The 25,583-nt window shown below is 49.0% G+C and overlaps 1 pseudogene; it reads left to right on the forward strand.

Moving 5' to 3' along the window:
- LOC115082253 overlaps positions 1-25,175 on the forward strand; it is a 31,300-nt pseudogene extending 6,125 nt beyond the window's left edge.
- Positions 25,176-25,583: the final 408 nt, after the last annotated feature.

A 25,583-nucleotide genomic window follows, 5' to 3' on the forward strand; every position in this document is an offset into this window, starting at 1 on the left:
AGCCCCTTATTGCATTAGGGGATTGATTAGCGCCTATTTAACCCACGTCCAACTGCTCGATATATGTTCAATAAACATGTTTAAAAAAAAAAAAAGTGCGCTCGGGATATTGCATCGGCCCCCAAGACAGGCCTTAATCTGTCAATCACCCCAAACCAAGATTTAAAAAAAAATGTAGCAGTCTCCTCTTCCTGTCCCAAAAAAACAAAAATGTAGTAGAAGCAGTGCTGGAACTTTTTTCTCATCTCCTGAGATAACTGTAGTGGGTGTGAGGGATTCCTACTCCTTCCTGCCCACAAAAAATGAGTACTAGCGAAGCTTGACCCCAGCTAAAAAATGTGGGCCAGACATTCACCCCTCAAAAGTGTGTAAAAAGCAGATTGGGAGGAGGAATGCGCTTACTACCTCCTGCTCTGCTATATGCTAAGTACTGGTACAGCTCGCAAGTACTGGCAAATAGCATTTATTCACTGTAGTCCAGGGTGATTCGAACTCGCTAACAGGGAAGCAGCCAATTCCTGTTCAGAACTGTAAGTGCCAGTACCTGTGAGCTGTACTGGTATTCGGTGGAGCTAGAGGAGAGGAGATAAGATCCTCTCCTCATGGACACTGTTGGGGGTGAGGATTGTTTTGCATTTTGTTAGGTGGATGGGGGTGTGAGTTGGGGTCTTTGGATGGGAAGGAGGTTGTATTCTACATGCATGTTGCAATTCACTCCTCCTCCTCACTACATTTCTTTATCTACAATACAGATCCCCCTCCCAAGTGAGTGGGTAAAAGTTTCCTGGATAACTTTATCAGTTTCCTCATTGTTCTGCCAGACCAGTCTGCGTAAATGGGATTATGCCTTCCGGCCGAAATAAAAAAATAAAAGCTCCGTGCAGAGCTTACTCTCCATATAACAGGTCCGGTACTGGCTCAGCTCTACATTGTCTCTTCCTCAGCAGATGTGCAGACGCAAGGTCTGGTGCTGAAACTAAATGGAACAGGCCTAGACAGAGTGGCTCTAGGGCTTTCCTTAAGGTCACATTCCCTGGTGTGGCCCCTCATGGAACAGCTGATCTTCTCTTCCCAGGGAAACCAGGAGTTTTGGTTTCTCTGCTTCCAAGGCGCTCAGAAGTAGCCATTCCTGAAGGAGAGTTGTACTGAGGAATTGACTTGAATGTCCCCTCCTCTGGGAACCTACTCCAATTGGCTCTGAGTTCTAACGCCAAGGGGCGAGCATTGATGGAGCATTCCCAGTGGCTTTCTTTCCCTTGTGGTGTTCAGCAGTGGGAGCTGCAGACTGGGCTTCCAGGGCAAACAGGCCACATAAGGTGCAGTTCCCTGTACCTACTCGGATCAGTCCAGACGCCTGGGTTTTGCTTCCCTTCCAGCAGATGGCGACAGAAGTTTTGACTGACCCTGCCCTATACCAGGAGGTGCCCACCTGCAGTCCGCCAGTATTTCTCTGTCTCTAGCAGTTGGAGGTGCAAAGTCTGTGGTCTGGGGGGGAAAAAAAAAGACAAACTATTTATTTATTAAAAGCTTTTATATACCGGTATTCGTAGGAACATCATATCGGTTTATAAGGAACTTAACGCAATACATGGAACATGGTGTGTGGTAACTTGGAAGAGGTAAACAGAAGATGATGATAAAAGGGAATAAACAGTAATGATACAAATATGCAGTGGTGGTAATAGGGAAGATACAATATGGAATGAAAGGTAATTATGATTATAGTGGGGTACAATATGGAGTAATTGGGGTGTTTGACATAAAGCAATAAAGTATGTATTGTAAAAACAAAGATCAAATATCTTAATGCAGGTTTCGAAGAGTTAGTTGTGGCATATCAATCACACACACTTTATTGTCGTGTGTGTGATTGTGCCCTGCCCTGAACATAGGAAGGGCGGGTAATTAATAAATAAGTGGTGACATATATTAAGGCATTCAAGCCACATTCTCTACCTCATTATTTCTTTTCCTCCCGTAATCTATTGGAGAAGCCCAAGAGAGGGCTACGCACTGGCCTAGAGGCACGGAGAGGTCTGCACAGCTCTGGCGCCGCAGCAGGTGAAATCCCAGCTCCTCTCCCAGCTGAGGAGCCGGCTGTCTGTCCCTCTGCTGCTGCTGTAAGAAAATCGTATGATGCCCCTTGCTTCAGCTCTTTAACCAGCCAGCAGTCGGTTCCCTGGGGTGGGAAACTTTAGTCTGTTAAGTGGGAGTTACCTTCAGCTACGAAGACCAAAAACTGACCAGGAAAGCAAAGGGTCAAGGATTCCCAGGTCGACAGGGAATCTCCACTTTCTTTCTTTTTTTCCCCCTCCCCAGACGCCCAGGTAGGGTGGGCTTTGTCTTAATGCCTCCTGTGTTGGGCCTAACATCCCTCGGAGAAGGCTAGGGTGACCTTTCCCACAGGTAGTGACCGACAGAAAGGGAAGGTCTCAGACCACTTTCCAAGGGGAATAAGTGCAGGAGGGTTTCCCTCTGTCTATCCTGGTCGGTACAGATTCAAGGCTCCATCACAGGGGGAGTAGTGAACCAGCAAAGCCTCAGACTGCTGCTCCCTCGTGACCCTGTGCGGAATGTTTGCTCTCCCGTGGACCTTTGCACGGTATCTTCCAATGTAAAGCCTCCAGACCGCCGCTCTCGTGACCCTGTGCGGAATGTTTGCTCTCCCGTGGACCTTTGCACGGTATCTTCCAATGTAAAGCCTCAGACTGCCGCTCCTCGTGACCCTGTGCGGAATGTTTTGCTCTCCCGTGGACCTTTGCACGGTATCTTCCAATGTAAAGCCTCAGACTGCCGCTCCTCGTGACCCTGTGCAGAATGTTTGCTCTCCCGTGGACCTTTGCACGGTATCTTCCAATGTAAAGCCTCAGACCGCCGCTCCTCGTGACCCTGTGCAGAATGCTTGCTCTCCCGTGGACCTTTGCACGGTATCTTCCAATGTAAAGCCTCAGACTACCGCTCCTCGTGACCCTGTCCAGAATGTTTGCTCTCCCGTGGACCTTTGCACGGTATCTTCCAATGTAAAGCCTCAGACTGCCGCTCCTCGTGACCCTGTGCAGAATGTTTGCTCTCCCGTGGACCTTTGCACGGTATCTTCCAATGTAAAGCCTCAGACCGCCGCTCCTCGTGAACCCTGTGCAGAATGCTTGCTCTCCCGTGGACCTTTGCACGGTATCTTCCAATGTAAAGCCTCAGACTACCGCTCCTCGTGACCCTGTCCAGAATGTTTGCTCTCCCGTGGACCTTTGCACGGTATCTTCCAATGTAAAGCCTCAGACCGCCGCTCCTCGTGACCCTGTGCGGAATGTTTGCTCTCCCGTGGACCTTTGCACGGTATCTTCCAATGTAAAGCCTCAGACTGCCGCTCCTCGTGACCCTGTGCAGAATGTTTGCTCTCCCGTGGACCTTTGCACGGTATCTTCCAATGTAAAGCCTCAGACTGCCGCTCCATCGTGACCCTGTGCAGAATGTTGCTCTCCCGTGGACCTTTGCACGGTATCTTCCAATTGTAAAGCCTCAGACTGCCGCTCCTCGTGACCCTGTGCAGAATGTTTGCTCTCCCGTGGACCTTTGCACGGTATCTTCCAATGTAAAGCCTCAGACCGCCGCTCCTCGTGACCCTGTGCAGAATGTTTTGCTCTCCCGTGGACCTTTGCACGGTATCTTCCAATGTAAAGCCTCAGACCAGCCGCTCCTCGTGACCCTGTGCAGAATGTTTGCTCTCCTGTGGACCTTGCACGGTATCTTCCAATGTAAAGCCTCAGACTGCCGCTCCTCGTGACCTTGTGCGGAATGTTTGCTCTCCCGTGGACCTTTGCACGGTATTTTCCAATGTAAAGCCTTCAGACCGCCGCTCCTCGTGACCCTGTGCGAGAATGTTTGCTCTCCCGTGGACCTTGCACGGTATCTTCCAATGTAAAGCCTCAGACCGCCGCTCCTCGTGACCCTGTGCGGAATGTTTGCTCTCCCGTGGACCTTTGCACGGTATCTTCCAATGTAAAGCCTCAGACCGCCGCTCCTCGTGACCCTGTGCGGAATGTTTGCTCTCCGTGGACCTTTGCACGGTATCTTCCAATGTAAAGCCTCAGACTGCCGCTCCTCGTGACCCTGTGCGGAATGTTTGCTCTCCCGTGGACCTTTGCACGGTATCTTCCAATGTAAAGCCTCAGACCGCCGCTCCTCGTGACCCTGTGCGGAATGTTTGCTCTCCCGTGGACCTTTGCACGGTATCTTCCAATGTAAAGCCTCAGACTGCCGCTCCTCGTGACCTTGTGCAGAATGTTTGCTCTCCCGTGGACCTTTGCACGGTATCTTCCAATGTAAAGCCTCAGACTGCCGCTCCTCGTGACCCTGTGCGGAATGTTTGCTCTCCCGTGGACCTTTGCACGGTATCTTCCAATGTAAAGCCTCAGACTGCCGCTCCTCGTGACCCTGTGCGGAATGTTTGCTCTCCCGTGGACCTTTGCACGGTATCTTCCAATGTAAAGAAGGTTATTGGAAGCTGCTCCTATCACATCGATCTTGTTTTTTCTCTTCCGTGGAAGTAAGAGGTGTCATAGGATTTGGCAGGTATTAGTCACCTTTTGTCATAGGGTCCCAGATACAGAAACTCAGGGAGCCTCCTCTGGGGGGAATTCCCTGTCCTAGAACTTCTCCCAGAGCCCTTAAGGACAGCAACCAGGGTTAACTGGGATTGCAGATACCTGAGGGGTAAAGCTGCCCTTTACCTGGAGGAAAAGCTGGTTCCTCCTTTAAGCAGACATTAGATGAGTGCCGAGGTGAAGCTCTGTGCTCTCCAATGTTAACTGTACAGAGAAATCCTCAGTTGCACCCTTGGCATAAATCATATAGGTTGAAAGGAAAATATGGTGAGAAGTAGCAGAAGCTTGGCTGGAAATCCTAGTGGAGAACCAAGGCGGCCAGGTATCAGCTGAAAGCAGGAAGCCTTGGAAGTAACCCTTAGTGGCTGGGAGCAAACTGAGAATGAGTAGCTCTCACATATATCTTGCTAATTCAGTCAGATTCGGACCATGATGGAGGTCCCCTGCACAACCGACCAGCAACTCAATGGCCAACATCCTGGAGACCCGAAGGGTCAGGTAATGTGCGTCCGTAGGGGATTTTGGTTCAGTCTCTAAGTTCTTAGATGAGCAGGTTGTTAGGAACCGGGGGGTTCGAATGTCCTGGGAAGATCATACTGTCATCCAGCCTTGGGAGGACGGAGCAGCCAGGAGCCTGTATATTGCTGGACTTAGTTCAGGAGGTGCATGCAAGGCTGCCTTTCTCACCTTAGTCAGATAATTCTTCCCTAGAAGATGCATTAAGTCTTGGGAAAGAGAAGCAGACTGTAGTGAATAACCGGTAATGGTGCTCCACATACCAAAGCCACGAGGGGTCTCTCGATGGTATTCTTCCAGCAAACAAGATTGGGAGGGAGGCATAAGATACAAGTATCACAAAGAGCAGGAACTTAGGAACAAGTTACTTCACTTTTCCTCAAGATTGCTTTCTTCTGCTGAGGCAAAGCTGATAGGAAGGGATTTGCTATCGCTCCTCATCTGGGAGGCTGCTGTGCAAATCGCTCCATGGTGGCCTTAGGAAATTTCAAGAATAGGAAAATGGAAAGACCGAGGGACAGAAACGGGAGCTAAGAACAGCAATGTGCACAGGCGATATCGAGAAGTGGCAAAGCGTTCAGGGTTTCAGACGCAGGGGCCCTCAAAGTGCATGTGACGCAGGCCTGGGCACTTACAGAAGGTTTGCAGCTTCTCCTCCCGCTCAGGACAGATGGGGCTTAGGTACTTCCTGCACTGGCAGGGTGATGAGGAAGGTTCAATTAGGTTCTTACCTGCTAAATTGTTCTGTCAGGACTGGAGGAAAGCCAGGCTATAGCCCCTCCCCAGGAAAGAGAGCAATGGTTAAACAAACCGGTGAGTATGTATGCAGAACCAAATAGATTAGCATTTTCCAGCAGCTTTTCAATGATAGTGTCAGTAATTGTGAAGCAAAGACACAAAAAAAAAAGAACTAAAGGCTGAGGTGAAATGAAAGCTGAGTTAGTCACAATGTTGAATGTTGTCTACAAGTCTCATTTTTATGAAAAAATTGTAATGAAGCTTTTAACTTTTAGCATTGTCGTTATATTATTTGTAATCTTGATTTTTGGTATAAATGTAATTATGTAAACTGATATGACTGTCCCCACCAAATACCGGTATAGAAATTTTAATAAGTAAATGTATATATGCTGACCTACACAGAAATTAGTGAAAGTTTTTTTAGTCTTTAATATGCTTAGAGTTTCAGGTGATCCTTATCCTCAGAAAGCAGACGGTGAGTATGTTGTCCATGCAGAAGGCAGCAATCCAAATCATGAGTGTGGAGTAGGAATTCTTGCAACCAGGGAGTGAATGCTGGGTGATGGTATCAGGCTTAGGATTGCAATGATGATGATCTGGAAACCAAAACGGAGTGCCTTGAGTTTTTAGCTTTGGCATAAGATACTGAAGAGCTGAGGCAACACTGGACCCTTGTATGGAGAGGTTTTTTCTCTGTCTCCATCTGCTGGCTGGAGGGCATAATCCCATTTCTGCAGACTGGTCTGGCAGGGCTCAAGGAAAGCCAGTTAGGTAAGAACCTAATTGAACCATATTCAGATAAATACTGCAAATAGCTGAATAACTTACCCAAGTAGATTTATCTGGTTAACTCTGCCCTCGCAGAGATTTTTTAAACTGGACCTCAGTAAGACTGTGAGACTTACTAAATGCTCCCAGCACCGGAAGGAATGGCACAGGGAGGCCTTGTCTCTCAAGTGAGAGGGGATGGATGAATTGTTTACAGCCTAGGCCTCTTGGAGTCCACAGATGTAGTAAACGAGGCCCTTTTCCTGGCTAGGATTACTCACAATGCCAGGGGCAGCTTTCAGAATGCTCTGCGATGACCTAACCTGCTCCGGCATTGGAGATGGTTTCAGTTCCTATCTGTCAGAATCAGAGAGGCTGGAAAACTTAAAAAAAAATGTGATAGCGGTTAAAATGACACTGACTTAACTTGTGTTAGTTTTTATTGTATTATTTTTACTTGTAGAAACCCCAAACCTATTTCAGTTTTAGTGGTAGAAATAAAAGCAAAAGTTGACAAGTTGTAGGTGAATCCTCTTTTTTCCCCTGATTTCCTGCAGGGAAACAGGTCTTGTAGATCATCGTAACTCATTCACTATCTTTCCTTTAGGGAGGAGGTTAAATCTTCGCCCAGCAGGCTTTAGATTATTGAATGCTCATTACATATATAATTGTTTTGGTTTTGTGTGTGTTTTGGTCCCCAATAATCAGGGGAATTTGGGTTGCATTTCTTTTACAGTTGTATCTTTATTTCAATTTATCTGCTGGCACCAGAGGGCTAAAAGTGTTCCATAATAAATGCATAACGGAGCCCCAGTGAGTCCCGGCTCACACTTCTGATATGCCCCGTACAGGTAGAATCCCTGTTTTGTTCTTATAGGAAATCAGGGCAGGCCAGTGCACATCGTGCTGTTCAGGCAGCACTGTCCTCGGTTAGCACTATAGTTGCCTGATTATGTGGTTTGCAATGTTAACAAAAAATCAAAGCAGGTCACCTCCCTTTAAAGAAGAAAAAGAAATGGAAATGCAAACTGCTCTTTCCCTAGGGATATGTCATGGCTATCTGTGATCCTGTTCCTCTCTGCAAGTATCTCTGGCTGTTGCTGGCCCTCTTTAATCCTTCCCTAGCAGCAGAGTTTCACAAGCATGGTCTCCTCCCCCTTTCCAGCAGATGACATCAAGCCCTGCCCCCGCTGCAGTGCTTACATCATCAAGATGAATGACGGGAGCTGCAAATCACATGACTTGTGCGGTTTGTGGCTGTGAGTTCTGCTGGCTGTGCATGAAAGAGATTTCAGACCTGGCATTACTCAGGTGAGCGGGCAGGAGAGCCCTGGGTGCTGCTGCCTCTCCGGCTCCTTTCTTAAAAACAAACTCCCATGCTTTACTCTTTCCACAGTCCCTCAGGTTGCACCTTCTGGGGGGAAGAAACCATGGAGTCGGAAGAAAAAAGATTCTCTGGCAACTGGGCACATTAATTGGTGCTCCTGTGGGCATTTCCCTCATTGCTGGCATTGCCTAGTTCCTGCCATGGTGATTGGCATCCCTGTTTATGTTGGCAGAAAGGTAGGTACCCATGGACATGTGGGCCTTTGAGGGTGTGGCTGCGTTCTTGCTATTCCATGCAGCGCCTTCTTTTCTGTCCTTAGATCCACAGTAGATATGATGGAAAGCAAACTTCCAAGCACAAGAGGAACCTGGCCATTACCGGTGCTGTCAGCTGTCTGTCATTGCTTCTCCAGTCATTGCCGCCGTGAGCGTATAGGTAAGAGTGCAAGCCCTACCCTCACTTGCACATGAAGCGTCTCTCCTCTATCTTTTGGAATTTCACTGGAAGGCAGACCCTTTCCATTATACCTAAGTCTGCTCTTGTCCTGCTTCATATCTGTATTTTCTTCTCGATAGTAAGGGCTTGAATCTGCTGTTGCATGTATATCTTTCTGGTATTTGAGTGTTTATAACACCCCTCCTTTTCTGGGATAGAGATTTAGGTTAAGTCTTACTTCCTGGAGCTTATAGTGGAAATTCTGCACTGCTTCAATTGCTGTTCCTGTTTATACCCCAGATCAGTCCACTCGAGTGGGCTATGCATCCCTTCCAGCAGATGGAGGCAGAGAAATAAAACCTTGAGGCACTGCTACATAACAGAGAGTGCCATTGGCAGTCCCTCAGTATTTCTCTGTCTCCAGCAGGTGGTGGAGGTGCAGACCTGCAGCCCCTCAGTATTTCTCTGTCTGCAGCAGATGGTGGAGGTGCAGACCTGCAGCCCCTCAGTATTTCTCTGTCTCCAGCAGGTGGTGGAGGTGCAGACCTGCAGCTCCTCAGTATTTCTCTGTCTCCAGCAGACGGTGGAGGTGCAGACCTGCAGTCCCTCAGTATTTCTCTGTCTCCAGCAGACGGTGGAGGTGCAGACCTGCAGCCCCTCAGTATTTCTCTGTCTCCAGCAGACGGTGGAGGTGCAGACCTGCAGCCCCTCAGTATTTCTCTGTCTCCAGCAGGTGGTGGAGGTGCAGACCTGCAGCCCCTCAGTATTTCTCTGTCTCCTAGCAGGGATGGTGGAGGTGCAGGACCCTGCAGCCCCTCAGTATTTCTCTGTCTCCAGCAGGTGGTGGAGGTGCAGACCTGCAGTCCCTCAGTATTTCTCTGTCTCCAGCAGGTGGTGGAGGTGCAGACCTGCAGCCCCTCAGTATTTCTCTGTCTCCAGCAGGTGGTGGAGGTGCAGACCTGCAGCCCCTCAGTATTTCTCTGTCTCCAGCAGGTGGTGGAGGTGCAGACCTGCAGTCCCTCAGTATTTCTCTGTCTCCAGCAGGTGGTGGAGGTGCAAGCCTGCATGTCTCGTTAAAGGAAAGGAACAGTAGATTAGCTTAGTTTAGGGAAAGAAGGAAAGAGCTCCCTGAGGTGCTAGGTCCCTTCATGGGCCATCCCTCAGGCCACATCATCCAGGGTTAGGAAAACCAGTCTCTTTCCCCGAGGATTCAGCCACCAGCAGAAAAGTATTTTTTCTTATATGTTTCTTGGCTGGGTTGCTAGACTGCCTGCAATGTTTAAAAAAAGAAAAAAAAAAAAAGGCAGTCTAGAAGGTTAGCAGGTGCTCCAGTGCAGCCACGTCCGGGTGTTTAGTCTCAGGCTGCTGGGTCGGAGGATAGGAGGTTTTTCTGTGCAAGGCTGCCATTTGGGTAATTTTTCCCAGCCACTCGGACCACCGTGTTTTGATTGTGGTGCTGTGGCGGGAGCCAGACTGTGCTGTGTGTTTTCCCCTCCCTCGGAGCACGCCAAAAGCTGCAGGGCCTGCAACAGCAATAGTTTACGTGGTGTTCGGACTCTGCCGCGGGGCAGGAGGGATGATCTGCCAACAGGAAGGAACTGGGACAAGTCTGAGGAGTTCCCTATCGCAGAGGGAGATGATACGAGAGTGGTCCTTCTTTTTTTTTTTTTTCCTTAAGGAAGAGTTGAAGCCACTTATTCCTCATATCCTGAAGGAGCTGGGAGTGAAGGTGCTATATGAGGAGTGGATCCGGTTCTGGATGTTCTTTGCAGTCCTTCTACGGCTTTCCCTTTGCCTAAGAAAGTGACGAAATTAGTAGACCGGGAATGGAATGCTCCAGAAGCTGGGCTAAAGGTGGCAAGGGCAATGTCTAGATTATATCCCTTAAATGAGGATGTCTTACAACTCTTGACTTTGCCCAAGGTAGATGCCTCAGTGTCAGCAGTCATCAAGAAAACCACCTTCCCTGTACATACCCAGATCAGTCCAGACAGTAGTAAGACCTCACAGCGAAGCCAGAGAGGTCCACTCTCTCGGAGTGGGTCATAGGACGGCTGACTCAGTTTTACGGAGAGTGGACTCTAGAATTTTCTCGCCCCGTCAGGGAAGCCTTCATGGAGTCTCACTGCTCGTCCTTAGGCAGTCGAGAGGTGGTTCGTGAGACCCTGTCGTCTGCAGAGCTTAGGAGCAATTGTGCCGATCCCAAAAGCGGAGCAAGGGTGAGGAAGATGTTCAGTTTACTTCATTCCCAAGAAGGAAGGAACATTTCGCCCTGTTCTGGACCCGCAGAAAGTCAATGTAGCACTGCGGATCCTGTGTTTTCGTATGGAAACAGTGAGGACTGTGATAGCAGCTGTGCGCCAAGGAAAATTTCTGGCCTCTCGATTTAACGGAGGCCTATCTTCACATCCCCATTCACATGGAGCATCATAAATTTCTTCAGTTCTTGGTGCTGGGCCAGAATTTTCAGTTTCGAGCCCTCCCCTTTCGGGCTAACTACCCCTCCACGGACCTCCATAAAGGAGGTGGTTGCGGTAGCAGCCACGTTGCGAAGGGAAGGGGTTCTGGTTCACCCTTACCTGGACAACTGATTTATTTGGGTGAAGTCTGACGTGGAGTGTGGCTGATCGGGTACTGGAGATGTTGCGGTCTCTGGGTTGGATTGTGAACTTGGCAAAGATTCATCTCGTCCCGAGTCAGTCTTTGGAGTATTTGGGGGCAAGATTCGACAGCTGCTTAGGCAAAGCGTTTCTCACCTCGAAAAGGATTCTGATGTTGCAGTCTCAGGTAACCCATCTGTTGTGTATTCAGGTACCCAAGGCGCAGGATTATCTCCAGGTCCTCTGTTCGATTGCTTCGACTCTGTCTGCTCCAGAGAGTGCTTCTGTCCTGTAGGGATCCGTTGTCAGAGGAGCTTCATTGGCCCTTTCCATTACTCGGAGCTTCTTATGGTGGCTGTCGTGGCCCAGGATCATGATGGACCAGTGAATCTTGTGATAAGAGACTCTTACACTTTAGAATTTACTCGTCCACTGAAAGACTTGTTCATGGTCTCCCCTTGTGCTCCTTTGACCAAAAGGCGGGTGATCCAGGAGACTGTCAACCATTTGCAGAGGCTGGGGACCACTGTTCCCATAAGGGAGCAAAGAATAGGAAGGTATTCCATTTATTTCATGGTATTGAAAAAGGAAGGATCCTTCTATCGATTTTAGATTTAAAAAAGGTAAATGGGGCTCTCGATGCTCCTCGTTTTCGAATGGAGATGCTATGATCAGTTGTGAAAAGGGAAGTTTCTGGCTTCCTTAGATTTGACACTTGCACATAGTGATCCGTCCAGGTTTCTGAGGTTCATGAACCTCGAAGCATTTTGAATTTTGTGTCCTTCCATTGGATTGGCGAAAGCGCCGCATACTTTCATCAAGTTGTAGTGGTGGTGGCTCTCGGGAAGGAGGGTGTGCTAGTTCATCCATATCTGGACAAGTGGCTCATTCAGGTGAAGGCAGTATCTCAGGTTCTGTGCAGGTTGGATGGTGAATTTATCAGTCACTTCATCCTTTCACAAATGTTGGAATTCCCGAAAGCATGATTCAATACTAGGATTAGGAAGGTGTTTCTCACCAGTCATTGCATGTTAGCCTGGTTAGCCACAGGCAGCCTATCCCCCGCCATAGAACTGGCGTCCACTTTGGAGGCGTTTGCACATATGCGGCCTCTGCAGAGGGCTGCTCTTTCCCAATGGAATCCGTTGTCTGAGTTGTTTCATCTTCCTCTACCTCTCATGGGGGATGCCAAATCCAGTCTTTCATGGTGGCTTGGTCGGGACCAGTTCATCGTGGGGTGTACTTTGAGGTTCCCAATAGGGTGGTAGTTACCACCGATGCCAGTCTCTCCAGATGGGGAGCAGTGTGCCAGGATCATTTGGCTTGAGGCCAGTGGTCTATTAATCGGTTACAGGCGAGGGCAGTGCAGTTCGCATTGCTTGTCTTTCTGCCTCTGTTATGCAGATCCTGTCGGACAGTGCGACAACAGTGGCCTATATCAACCGACAGGGTGCCACTGAGAATCGGGCAGTGGCTAAATCACTGGGCAGAGCAGCATTTGGCATTGCAAGCTGCATCCCACGTTGCTGGGGTAGACAACACCTGGCGGATTTTCTCAGCCGGCAATGGCTGGATCCTGGAGAGTGGGAGCTGTCGGAGGAGGCAGCGTCTTATCTGCTGCAGATGGGGGGGTGTTCCCCACAGGGACTTTATTGCTTCTTCAGTCACAGGTAGAATCATGAAGCCGAAGGGATCGATGTCTTCTGTGGTCTCTGAGTTTTTCTTTGTGTGTGTTATCCGTCCGTCCCCCCGGCCGCTGGCGGGCAAAGTGTTATGACAGACAGAAAATAATCCGGATGAGGTGATTCTGATGGTGCCAGAGTGGTCACGGTGGCCATTGTTCACAGATCTAGCCAATCTGGTGGAGGACGGGCCGTTATAATTCTCAGTCCCATATTTTTGTATCCAGCGGCAGCTGGGCTTCTGAGAGGAAGTGCTTGAGAGAGGAAATTCAAGGGATATCATCTCCACTCTGCTGCAGGCTAGAAAGCCTTTCACATCCTTGGCTTATGAGAGGATCTAGGGAGTCTGAGTCTTGGTGTTTAGATCAGAGAGCGAAGCACACATTTTAACCTTCTTGCAGAGAGGGTTGGTGAAAGGCTTGGCCTCTAACTCCATCAAAGTGCAGGTGGCAGCTTTAGGCTGCCTTTGAGGTAAGGTGCATGGAGTTTCCCTAGCCGCACATCCTGATGTGGGGCATTTTCTCCGGGGGGGGGGGGGGGGAAGCATCTGCATCCTCTACTGCACAAGTTATGTCCTTCCAGGAGCCTAAACTCGCGCTCCTTAAGGGCTCAAAAGGACCAACTGTGGAGGATCTCCCCCTAAAGGCTGTGTCTGTTTTGCCCGAAGGATTTTGGAGCTCCAGGCTTTGTCATGTAGCGATCGCTTTTGAAGATCTTAGACTCCTGGATTTCGTTACGTAGGGCACCCTCCTTTCTTCTGAAGGTGGTGTCGACATAGCACTTGAGTCAATCTGTGGAGCTTCTGGATGCGTAAGAGCCGCACCTAGGGATTTGTGATTTTTGGACGTAAAGCAGGTGTTGTTGCAGGGTATCGGATCCTTTGTGCTAGGGAGTGGTGTAAAAAAAGGGGCAGTGCCCTGTTCCAGAAGGGTTAAGGGTTCGCTCTACTTGGTTGCAGGCGCCTTCTTGGGCCGAGGGGCATTTGTTGGGTGGCCACTTGGAAGTCATTGCACACTTTCGCCAGGCATCATTGCTTGGATGTCCAGGCTCCGGAGGCCATGGGCTTTGGTGAGAGTGTTTTTCCAGTGCGACTCTTGCAGTCCAACCCTATTTAGGGAAGCTTTGGTACATCCCAGGAGTCGGGACTGATCTGGGTATGAACAGGAAAGGAAAACTGGTTCTTACCTGCTAATGTTTGTTCCTGGAATACCACCGATCCAGTCTGGAGTCCTGTCCTGGTTGTGGGGGAGAGGCCGCTCGTACTATTATTGTAAATATGTTGAAGAATTATTCAGGTTTCATTGTTTCTTCCAGTTATTAAGATTGGAAAGGTTTTTTCATTGCAAGGATATGTTTTCCTCCTGCTCATTATGGGGTTTGTAGTCTGAGTATCTTGGCTTGGGTACAGGTCATTACTGAGGGACTGCAGGTAGCTCTCTCAGTTATGTAGCAGTGCCTCAAGGATTTGTTTTCTGCCTCCATCTGCTGGTAGGGATGCATAAGCCCTCTTGTCTGGACTGATCTGTGGTATTCCAGGAATGAAAATTAGCAGGTAAGAACCAATTTTCCTATATCCATTGCATCATGGCCTCCAGCACTGGCCCTGCTGGCAGGGCCATTTCACACCAACCATTTGCAGCTTTTCCGCTTACAACTTGAGCCAATACCCAGTCCCCTTCTTGTTCTTGTTACTAAGTTTTTTGTAATAATCCCCACAGCCACCAACGTTAGTTGTGTAAAGTAATTCTAGCTGCTTCCTGCTCATTGAAGTTTGGTTTAACCATGGTCCCTCTATGCAGGTCACCAGAAACTTCATGTTGTGTCATTGCTTTTGTAGCTTCTGCTCCGTGTGGGTTACCCCAATGCTTTCTTGGAGTCCTGTTGCAATTATACTGCTGTTTAGGGCGTCTCTGCTGGAGGACCCTGGGTGTGCTGACCCCTTTGTTAGTTCTGTTTGCTGGGGCCTCCGGGTGCAGTGCTGGAAGTCATAGCTGTATTCTGGGGATTCCTGGGTGCTGCGTCTCTGCGCTTGGAGTTCTCCGGATGCGATTACATAGTTATCTCTGCTGAAGATACCTGGGTGACGTGCTGAATGATTTTAGCAAAGGGCGTCCTGGTGTGTTTGCTTTTCCTATTGCCTGACTTTGCTTTTTCTGTTTCTCCAGGGATCGGTGTGCCCATCATGCTGGCTTATGTGTATGGTGTGGTGCCCATATCTTTATGCGGGGGGTGGTGGTTGCGGAGTCAGCACAGCCAACGGCAAGGGGGTGAAAATTGAATTTGATGAGGATGATGGACCCATTACAGGTGAGATGTGCTGGTGAAGGCCTGAGCCTTGCTGACGCTGTCCCACAGTGCAGGCTCTCCTCCCCTTTCCCACTTTGATTTTTTCTATAATTCTTTGTCTGCTGAATGTTTACAGGGGCAGAAGTAGGCAGCTCTCCCCAGGTTCTTATCCAGCGTCGCCCCCTGTTAGAAGGAACCTTTCCTTAGCCATAGGATTTCCCAGAAAGCGCAGAACTGCTTGTTCATAACAGCACTTTCCCTGTACATGCCCAGAGCAGTCCAGTCTCCTGGGTTTTATCTCCCTCCAGCAGGTGGAGACAGAGAACGTTTTACTGAGACTTAAGATGAAGTGCCACCTGCAGTCCCTCAGTATTTCTCTGTCTCCAGCAGATGGAGGTGCAAAGCCTGCAGTTTGAGGTCTGAGACTGAGGAAAAATTTAAAAAATAGGATTCTTGGAGGTTGCCAGGTCCTGGTGGGTCCCCCCCCCCCCCCCCCTGGTTTTGAGGCAAACAAGCAGGGGCTTGGGAACCCTTTTTTGCTCAGCTCTTCTTCACCAGTGAGGGCAGACAGCTGGTGGTCCAGTTCCCTAGCCCTGGAGGGGACCGGCTGAGACTGAGGCCATTTTTCTGTTAAGGGAAGTGGTAATTTTTTTCTTTATTGTGCTGCTGAACCTGATTTAAAACAAGTCCTTTAAGTTGGTCAGGCAGTGAGCCGCTGTAGTCGATGCATAGTTGCACCTGTTCCTCGGTATCGCGCCCTTTTCTCTCTGCAGTGCAGGCAGCTCCATCTTCTCCTGTTCCTTTGCACTGCTGCGATGCCGCACGGGTCGAATGGCTGTGACTGTAGAGACACACAGTGTCTTTCCAGAGTGACTTCGGGCGGCCGCCGCGAACCTGGAAGGTGCTCTCGTGCGTGGCAGCCGATGGACGACCCATTCCCACTAAGCGTGAGAACGGTGGCCATTTTGTACTCCTTTGCAGCTACTTCATGGGCCGCAAGAGGGAGGGGGATTTTCCTCCTCCTTTGTCCTCTGTGCTAGGGCCTCCTGTGGAGATCATAACGGTGAGGAAGACCAGCCGGGGGAGTTGGATGGTTCTTCTGATTTTTCTGCCAACTTTGTTTTGCTCTTACATGGGGGTTACTCAGCCAGGAAGACTGCAGGCGGCGAGGGCTGCGCAGGAGGTGCCCGGGGCACCCTGCCCCTTCAAAAAAGGGGTAGGTCTGCTCGGGCTTCGGTGGCCACGAGAGTTCGGGTTCCAGGGTCCTGGTTCTGCTGGCCACTGTGGATAGCTCCTCTGAGTTTTGAGTGACCATCTGCCAACACAGAATCTGAAGGATGTAGATCTGGATGACAACTGTGACAAAGCCCTGGCCTTGGAAGGGGATAATCCTTCCATAGGGAAGAGTTGAGTCCCTTGATACCCTATGTTCTGGAGGAATTGGGTATAAAAATTCTGCAGGATGAATCAGATCAGGAGGAGATAGATCCAGTTATAGACGGCCTTTTGAGGTCCAGCAAAGTTCTTTCCTTCCTTCAGTCAAAAAGTTGGTATTTAAGGAAGTGGGATGCTCCTGAGATCGGCTTGAAGGTTAGCAGAGCCATGGACAAATTATATCCTTTGCCTGAGGATATGCTTGAGCTCCTGAGGGTCCCAAAAGTGGACGCCTCAGGAGAAGACAACCCTTCCGTTGGCTGGGTCTGCAGCGCTGAAAGATCTTCAAGATAGCAAGTTGGAGGTTCACCTCAAGAAGATATTTGAGGTTTTGGCTCTCTGTATACGAGCTGCAGTGTGCAGCAGTTTTATGCTAAGAGTGGGTCTGCACTGGGTACAGCAACTGCAAGCAGACAAATTCTTGTTGGACTCTGAGATGAAGCAGGCGAGGCTGTGGTGGCCTATGGAGCTAATGCATTATATGACCTCATCAGGACTTCATCTAGGACCATGATGTCAGCAGTATCAGTCTGTAGACTCCTCTGGTTGAGGAACTGGTCAGTGGATATTTCATCCATGTTACAATTGGGAGCGTTGCCCTTCAAAGGGACGTTGTACCTTGGTCAGGACTTGGAGGAAATGATTAAGCTTCTCAGGGAGAATAAGAGTCACAAATTGCCTGAAGATATGCCGAAAGGAAACGGGTCTTTTCCTCCATGCTCTTGCTTCAGAGGGAATAGGTGGTTTTGGCCTCTCAGAGCTTCAGGTGGTGCCCAAAGGCAGTCCTCCTGGGCGAAAGCTCCTCCCAAGGTGGCACTGGAGCCAAATCCACTCAATGAGGTGAAGATGGTCCATTCCTCGGTTCCAATGATAGGGGGTCGGTTGGCTCTTTTCTATGAGGAGAGAACCAAGATCACATCAGACCAGTGGGTCTTAAGTGTGATAGAACAAGGCTGTGCTTTAGAATTTGCTCACCCTCTCACCGACTTGTTCATGGTCTCCCTGTGTACTTACGAGGAAAAGAAATTAGCAGTGCAGGAAACCATTTGTTGTCTTCACAAGCCGAAAGCCACTGTTCCGGTTCCCCTATAGGAGCAGGGGACAGGCCGCTATTCCATTTACTTCATAGTCCCCAAGAAAGAGGGCACGTTCCGCCCAATAGGGTGACTGTGACTCTAAAGGTTCCTCGGTTTCAAAAGGAAATCCTGTGTTTGGCAATTGCATAGGTGCATAAGGGAGAGTACATGGCTTCTCTAGATTTGATTGAAGCGTACTTGCAAATATGAGTTTGGCTTGATCATCAAAGATATCTGAGATTCATGGTTCTGGGGGAACATTTTCAATTTTGCGCCCTGCCCTTCAGTCTGGTGACAGTGCCCAGGACCTTCACTAAGGTGATGGTCGTGGTGGCTGCAGCTCTCCGGCGGGACGGGGTTCTGGTACACCCCTATCTAGATGACTGGCTGATTCGGGCAGAGGCAGTGGACTTAATCATCCACTGCCTAAGATCATTGGATGTATAGTCAGTCTGTCCAAGAGTCATCTTTCCTCTTCCCAGGTTTTGGAATTTCTGGGGGCACACTTCAATAGCAAGGTGGGCAAGGTTTTTCTCTCAAGGAACAGATTTTCAAATTACAAGCTCAGGTCCTCAGATTGTTGGAGAAGCAGGTACCCAAGGTTTGGGATTACTTGCAGGTTCTCGGGTTTATGGCTTCCACTTTGGAATTGGTCCCGTGGGCATTTGCTCATATAAGACCTCTACAGTCTGCTTTACTATCCTGCTGGGACCCTTTGTTGGAGCAGTTTCACTGCCGCTTCCTCTTACGGAGTTTTCCAGGTCCATCCTTTCATGGTGGCTAGTTCCAGACAAGTTGAGAACAAGGTATGGATCTGGAAGTCCCGGTGTGGACGATCACTACTATCGATGCCAGTCTGTACAGGGGCAATGGTCGATGAAGGAGGCCTCGTGCTGCATTTGGCACTACAGGCGTTTCTGCTCCTGTTGAGGGGGAAGCCGGTGAGAGTCTTGTCAGACAGTACGATGATGGTGGCTTACATCAACCGCCAGGGTGGCACCAAAAGTCAAGCGATGGCTCCGGAAGCCCAGGAACTAATTTGCTAGGCAGAGCAGCATCTAATGCTGTTAACGGCCTCTCACATAGCGGGCACGGACAATGTGCAAGCAGATTTTCTGAGCCGACAACAACTGGACCCTGGAGAGTGGGAGCTGTCAGAGGAAGCGATGTGCCTCATCAGTTGCAGATGGGGCAGGCCGCACATGGATCTGATGGTAACTTTCTGCAGTGCCAAGGCCCAGCAGATCTTCAGTCGAAGGGAACGAGGAGCAGAAGGGGTAGATGCCTTGGCCGAAGGATGTCCTTCTGTATGTGTTTCTGCGTGACTTCTAGTGGGCAAACTCTTGCGATGCATAGAGGTCCATCCAGGCGACATGATTCTTGTAGGTGCGCTGGAGTGGCCGAGGCACCTTTGATTTGCTGACTTGATCAACCTAGAAGTGGACAGTCCATTGCAACTAGCTCATCTGCCGAAATTTCTTCGTCAAGGCACCGTATTTCCAGATCAGGTGGCTCACTTCTGTGTAGCGGCTTGGGTTTTGAAAGGGAGCAATTAAGGAATAAGGGTTTGTTTGTTTTGTTTTTTTTTTTCATTTTTAATTTTCAGTATTTCAAATAAACACAAGAAAAATCTTGTACAGAAATATCAGTGCATATCAATTATTACATATAAGAAGAAATAATACAATACTACTCCAATATACAAAACATGCACTGAGCAAAAATAAAAGAAAAAGGGGAGGACTCAGAAATAGGGGTGATGTTTATAATCTAACATCCCTGAGGTTCACAGCAAACGTACCTCAGTACCAAACCAGCTAAGGAGGATTAGGTGTGTGACGTATCCAAAAACGCTCTAAGTTGCAAAGGCTCAAGAAAGGTATCATTCACATTTTGATACCCTTGCAACTGCTGTATTAGGTATCAGAGAACAAATTGAGCCCCTTTTTGAAAAATCCGGGCGCATAGAGAGAAAATTCTTCCTTCAAGATTGAATAGATTTTGTAAGGTCAGGGTAGAGAATATTCCGATCCATGAGAAAAGCCAAGGAAACTAAGAGCGGTCTTCTAACAATCTGACATTTCCAAAATCTCAGATATATCCAATGATGGAAACTGTCTTGATGCGTCCTCGCAGTTTCAGCAGCTTGCGGCAGATACGTAGTAAACATTTCTAATCACTGGCATTGCTGCATCTGGTACCTTTGAAAAGTTCCAATGGCGATAACACATTTATCACAGGAAAATGTAATATTCTTAAATTGAGATCTCAAAGCATTTCCAATATTTTACTGTTTACTAAATCAGCTTGAACCAGATTTTGTTGTATTTTTTCAGATGCACTTAAACGCTGTTCCATATTTTCAACTTTAAGATTGAAAGAGGAAATCATATTAGCATTTATTAATACTTGTTTTTTTGTGTTGAGAGTAAGTTGATAGAGGCAATTGAAGTCTCTAATGATTTCAGACCATATTCCTTCAAGAGACGTTGCTGGAGATTTTGAATAAACACCACCCAATCCTGTAGCTGTGCTTGCACCAGTCTCCATACCTTTATCTGATGCTGGAACAATCATTGGGCCCACCGCTCTGACAAGGCCATAACCCGCATAGGACTCATTCCTCCCGGATAGAACCTCGTCGGTGTTTCGCTCCCCACCGATCTCGGGGGGGGGGGGGGTATCTCCAGACTGTTCTGCCTTCACGTCTCCCCAATGGAACCCCAGGGGAGACCATCGCAGCAGCCGAATCGCCCATCAGATCAATCATTGGGCCCACCGCTCCGACGAGGCCATAACCCGCATAGGACTCATTCCTCCCGGATAGAACCTCGTCGGTGTTTGGCTCCCCACCGATCTCTGGGGGGGTATCCTCCAGACCGTTCTGCTTTCACGTCTCCCCAATGGAACCCCAGGGGAGACCATCGCAGCAGCCGAATCGCCCATCAGATCAATCATTGGGCCCACCGCTCCGACGAGGCCATAACCCTCATAGGGACTCATTCCTCCCGGATAGAACCTCGTCAGTGTTTCGCTCCCCACCGATCTCGGGGGGGGATCTCCAGACTGTTCTGCCTTCACGTCTCCCCAATGGAACCCCAGGGGAGACCATCGCAGCAGCCGAATCGCCCATCAGATCAATCATTGGGCCCACTGCTCCGACGAGGCCATAACCCTCATAGGGACTCATTCCTCCCGGATAGAACCTCGTCAGTGTTTCGCTCCCCACCGATCTCGGGGGGGTATCTCCAGACTGTTCTGCCTTCACGTCTCCCCAATGGAACCCCAGGGAGACCATCGCAGCAGCCGAATCGCCCATCAGATCATGGCATGGTGATGCAGGCTTGCTTGGAGTGCTGGGGCTCAGAGAGATATCGGAGGTCAAAGGGGACGGTGTTCGCTCCTCCACCGTTCCCACAGCAACCGAGACACCCAGCATCGTTGTTGGAGTTGTAGCAAAATAGCCCTCGATGTGTGGCTGGGAAGGCTCTAAAGAGGGGGAGCTCAACAAACTCCCTCTCAATTTTGCCTTCCTTTTTGTATGGGGCATCTTGAGACAAAAGGCAAAATTTAGAGGCAAACGAACCGAGAGCTCTCAAGCGGCATTTCTCAGTCAGCTGCCATCTTGGAGTCCTCCCAGGAGCAAGGGTTTTTCTGAAGGACTTAGCACTACTCTTTTGCAGTCTAGGAAGACTTCCTCCACCTCCTTGGCCAATGTGAGGATATGGAGAGCTTTCAAGGCCTTGTATGGAGCAAGGTGTTGATCCTATGCAGGCCTCCATGGCGCATATTCTGGCCTTTCTGCACCGTGGTCTGGTCAAGGGTTTATCCTTTAGTTCCCTCAGGGTTCAGGTGGTGGTTTTGGACTGTCTTTCAGGGAAGGTTTGAGGAGCGTCTCTAGCTGCTCATCTGGAAAGGGTGAGCAAAACATTTACGACCTCCGGTTAGGAAACCTTGCCCTAATGTAGCCTTAAAAGCATGTGTGCGGCACCGTTTGAACCCTTAAGACAAGCTACCATGAAAGATCTCACGTCGGTGGCGATTTGTTCAGCTTGTCAGGCTTTGTAATGCAGAGAGCCTTCTTTGAGAGTTTCGGATTCTAGGGTCTCCTTGAGGACGGTTACTTTTCTGCTGAAGGTGGTGGGTCTCAGTGGAGTTCCCGTCCTTCTACGACTCGGGCCAAAGAGTTGCAGCATTTGGACATGCGTTGTTGCAATACCTCGAGGTTACTAACAGCTTCGTTTATCGAATTACCTTTTTGTGCTATGGAGTGTTACAAAAAAGGGTCATAAGGCATCAAAAGCCACAGTTGCTTGGTGGTTGAAAAAGGCTATTAGTTCCGCATACATCTGACAGGGTCGCCCTGTTCTGGAGGGACCGTTCTCAGGCAGCCTCCTGGGCCGAGTGTCAGCAAGTTTCGCCACAAGAAATCTGCAGGGCGACTAGTTGGAAATCTTTGCACACTTTCGCCAGGCATTACCATTTGGATGTCCAGGCCCCAGAGTGTGCATTGGATGGGACTCAAGGTCCCACCCCATTGAGGGAAGCTTTAGGACATCCCACGAGTCTGGACTGATCCGGTTACGTACAGGGGAAGGAAAACTTGGTTCTTCCCTGCTAATTTTTGTTCCTGTAGAACCAGGGATCAGTTAAGAGTCCTGCTCACTGGAAGAAAGGGAAGCTTGGAGAGTCCGCTCGATCTCTTGTGATTATTCAGAAGAACGGCGCAGTGTTTTAGCCCTACACAGGTTTTCTGTTCCAGTTTTCCACTGCTCGTTCGGGGGGGTGTTAGTTATTGTATAGGTGTTTGTTCTATTTTGGGGTACAGATCAATAGTGAGGGACTGCAGGTGGCACAAGTGGTTAAGTAGCAGTGTCAGTAAAACTTTCTCTGTCTCCATCTGCTGGTGGGGAGGCAGAACCCAGGAGTCTGGACTGATCTGTGGCACTACAGGAATGAAAATTAGCAGGCAAGAACCAATTTTCCTTTAATTTCCAGGGAAGTGTTTAAATAACGAATGGATGGCTGCTACTCACACTTGATGGATCTTCATGGCACCTACAGTAATTGAATGTAGTCCACTTTGAAGACAGAATATAAATGAAATAAATAAGAATCTTTGTGGATCCTTTGCCGTTGTGTGCCTGTCTCAAATATTCCTTTCTAGGAAAAGTAATGGAGGGAGAGATAGGAAAGTTTGTGAATGATGCTGATTGCTTTATTCATTCAGTAATCTGGATTTTGGTCTGGCAAAGCAATAAAACCAGATTTAATGGCCAATTATGGTCATAGTCCTAGCATGTTCTTAGTCTGACTTGATCTGTCTTTGGCCTTTGTTATAGTCATCAAAGTATAAAACTGGGAATAAGTGGGGCAGCTTTATTATAGATAGTGGTGACCTTTTCTCTTCTCAGCATCCTCTCTGGCACAGAGTTCCTCAGAGCTCAATCTTGGCTCCCTTCTTGTTGGACATCGGAATTATAAATGGTGACAATGTTCTGCTGTATCTCCCAGGACAGGAGATTACCAGATATTGTTAGATTAAAGCAGTTTACATGCCCTGGTCAGGTGGACCTAGGTTAACTCATAGTGAGTTCTTATTAGTAGGGATTTGAGATTGATTATTTTATCTTGTAAATCTGATGTGTGCCGTGATGTAAGATTAGCTCCTTTTGATAAGAAGCTGTCTACTGCTACTGCCACACTGATCACTGCAGTTCTTTATTGGTTTGTATCAACTGCAGTTAGTAAAGATTGCTGTTGTATTTTAACAAGATGTCAACTGTGACCTTGTGACTTCCATGTCTGTAGTTTGTCCCTGCTGTTTTAAGACCCCTTTCCTTGTCTATTTATCAAAGCAAATCTCTTTATAATATGAAGATCAAGTTCCAAATCTTATTTCTGTCCTTTCTGTTAAGGTTAGGCTCATTAAGATATTTCTTGCCAACAGAAGCCTGTCCGATGAATGACTCTCTCTTAGATGTTTTATGACAGCCGAGCCACCGATTTTAATTAATCTGGAATGAATTTATTAGGCTTATTGCGTTAATGAAAAGGTGAGAGATGAATCCATTGCATTGGCTGTGCAGAAGTGGACCTGACTCTCTCTCTTCTCTTGTGCAGTGGCAGATGCCTGGAGAGCCTTGAAGAACCCCAGCATTGGCGAGAGCAGTATTGAAGGCCTCACCAGTGTCCTCAGCACCAGTGGGAGTCCCACGGATGGACTCAGTGTCATGCAGGGAAACTACAGTGAGACTGCCAGCTTTGCTGCCCTGTCGGGCACACTGACCGGAGGGGTCCTGTCGGCTGGGAAGGGAAAATACAGCAGGTAATGCAGCTTCCTCCAGTCACAGGCCTCTGTAGCTTGAGCTGCTGCACACGCCCTGTCTGACCCCCTTGCTTGTTCCTGCTCCCTCAGATTGGAAGTTCAAGCAGATGTTCAGAAGGATGTAATCCACAAAGACTCTACAAGTGATAATGCCAGTACCCGAGCCATGGCAGGTTCCATCATCAGCTCGTACAACCCACAGGACAGGTGAGGGGGGGTCACTGGCCTTGTTTCCTGATTCCCTCTAAAGTCACCTCTCGTGCAGGAGAGAGTTGCACAGCCCACTGATGTGACTTTAGCATAGAAGGGATGGCATCTCGATCTGTTTTCCAGAATTGCACGTGTTGTTGCTAAGCTCATCTCCTTGTAATCTGCTTCCGTGCTTTGGCCTTTAATATCACGGGGCAGCCAGTAAAAGATCTGTAAAGGGACACAATGTGCTAATGATGTTTGTGGACGTTTGGAGGCGGATGGGGATTGAGGTTGGGCAGTATGCAGTCGTGTGGGTGTGGAGTTCCCGAGCAGGCCTTTACCTTGTCTCTTTCTCTCTCTTTAAAAAAAAAAAAAAGAGATGCTATTTCTTCCCACAGAGAGTGCAATAATGTGGAGGTTCAGGTGGACATTGAGGCCAAACCGAGCCATTACCAGCTGGTGAGCGGCAGCAGCACAGAAGACTCTCTTCATCTTCACCCCCAAATGGTGGAAGAGGAGGAGGAGGAGGAGCAGGCGAGTAAGCGCAGAAGCCACGAGGGCCGGGACTTCCTGGCCAGCAGGAGCTGTGACGTCAGCCTTGCACAGCCCGAGAGCATCCGCAGTGACCTGGAGAGCTCGGACACGCAGTCCGACGACGTCCCGGACCTGACCTCGGATGAATGTGACTCTCCTCAGCTTCAGACTCTCGCCTGCACAGCCCGTGGCACGGAGAGCCCTCGCGCCCACGCTCTTCTCTGTGCCCAGGAAATGGCCGTGAAGTTTGAATACATTGAGGTCCATGTTTAATTTATGGCTTGCACACCTTTTTCCCAATGCACTTGTGGAAAGAAGCACACACGTCTTCAGGTTTGGTTTTGTTTCTCCTTTAGTTTCTCTTTATTCAGTTCTGCTCCGGGATAGGAAGGTAAGAGACACATTCAGGCCTGGTGGCCGCTGGGCAGGGAGCGTGCTAGTGCTTCCCACAGGGATCTCGGCGCAGCCCTTCTGTCAGGGAGCGGCCTCCGGCCCTGGCAGCCGTTAGTGGTTTATTAGGTGTTGTATATATGTGCAGCCTGTGTAAACTGCCGCTGAAAGCAGGGCACATTGTAATAAAACTTGTTGTAAGTGGGGTGAAAGGCAGTCCTTTTGTAAGATATTTGCAAAATAAAATCTTTTAAGAGGCAAAGTAGATGGTTTTGTGATGCCCTCACCTCACATGCAAATTCTGAGCTGGGGGAGGGGCCTGGGTCACACAAAAAAAAGGAGCTGGAGTTGTGAACATGGGAGAGAGAAGGGATCGTTCCCCGGCACCGGGGCCTCCCTTCTCTCTGTAAATGTAAGGGCCTCGTTCCCCGGCACCGGGGCCTCCCTTCTCTCTGTAAATGTAAGGGCCTCGTTCCCCGGCACCGGGGCCTCCCTTCTCTCTGTAAATGTAAGGGTCTCGTTCCCCAGCACCAGGGCCTCCCTTCTCTCTGTAAATGTAAGGGTCTCGTTCCCCGGCACCGGGGCTTCCCTTCTCTCTGTAAATGTAAGGGTCTCGTTCCCCGGCACCGGGGCCTCCCTTCTCTCTGTAAATGTAAGGGCCTCGTTCCCCAGC

This window comes from Rhinatrema bivittatum, unplaced genomic scaffold (genome assembly GCF_901001135.1).
Source record: "Rhinatrema bivittatum unplaced genomic scaffold, aRhiBiv1.1, whole genome shotgun sequence".
NCBI lineage: Eukaryota > Metazoa > Chordata > Amphibia > Gymnophiona > Rhinatrematidae > Rhinatrema > Rhinatrema bivittatum.